Consider the following 1288-nt stretch of genomic DNA (forward strand, 5'->3'; position numbering starts at 1 on the left):
AAATATAACTTCAAGGAAAGTACAGAAAGTAAATATAACAAAGAAATGAGAGCAAAATAATAATACAGAAAGGTAATTATAAAATGTTAGATCTAAGCTCTAACGTATTAATAATTACTTTAAATGGAAGTGGTTTATACATTCCAACCGAAAGAGATTGGCAGAGTGAATTAAAAAATTCAACTATATGTAGATTACAAGAATCTCACTTTTAGGGACATGGGTAGGTTGAAAGTAAAGGAGTGGAAAAAGATATACCTTCTAAATATTAGCTAAAAATTAGAGTGCCTATATTAAATATAATAATGTAGACTTTGGAGCAAAGAAAATTAAGAGAAATAAGGATATCATATAATGATAAAAGGGTCAGTATAATGGAATCCAACAAGAAGTTAAGCAGAACTACAACAAGAAAATCTCTACAAAGATGTAAATTAAACAATAAATTTCTGTGTAATCTATAGTCAAAGATGAGATTTCAAAGCAATTTTGAAAAATATAGGTAACTAAATGAAAATGCGACTTATAAAAATGCGCGGGGTTCTGTTAAACAGAAGTGGGAGGAAAATTTATGGCACTTAATGCTTACATTTACACCAAAGAAAAATCTAGAGTAAAATATATAAGTTCCTTTGTCAAGAAATAAGAAAAAGAGAAAAATAAACTTAAAACAACTGTGAGGAAGGGAATAATAAAGATAAATACAGAAGTCCATAGCAATGATAATAGAAAAATAATAGAGAGAATAAATAAGACAAAAAGCTGATTCTTAGAAGTAAGGAATCAAATTGATGAAATTCCAACAATATTGACAAAAAAATTAAAAAGGCACAAATTCTCAAAATCAGGTATAAAACAAGCAATGCAACTACAGACCCTTCTGTCATTAAACGAATAATCCAGGAATACTAAAAACAACTATACATTCATAAATTTAACTATTTAAATAGAATGGGTCAACTGCATAAAAAACCTTGATAAAATAGATATAGTAGCCTCATAACCATTATTTAATTTGGTTTGTAATTTAAAATTCCCCAAAAAGAAATACCTTGGCTCAGTTAATTTCACTGAGGAATTCTACTAAATATTTAAAAGAAAAATGAACACCAGTCTTACAAATTGTCTTCAAGAAGATACAGGAGGTGGAAATGCCTTCCAACTCATTTTATGAAGTCAGTGATACTTTGATTCCAAAACTAGATAAAGATGTTATAAAAATTGAAAATTACAGACCAATATTCCTCATTAATTTAGACCTAAAAAATGTAACAAAGTAATAACACAC

This window comes from Nomascus leucogenys, chromosome 7b (genome assembly GCF_006542625.1).
Source record: "Nomascus leucogenys isolate Asia chromosome 7b, Asia_NLE_v1, whole genome shotgun sequence".
NCBI lineage: Eukaryota > Metazoa > Chordata > Mammalia > Primates > Hylobatidae > Nomascus > Nomascus leucogenys.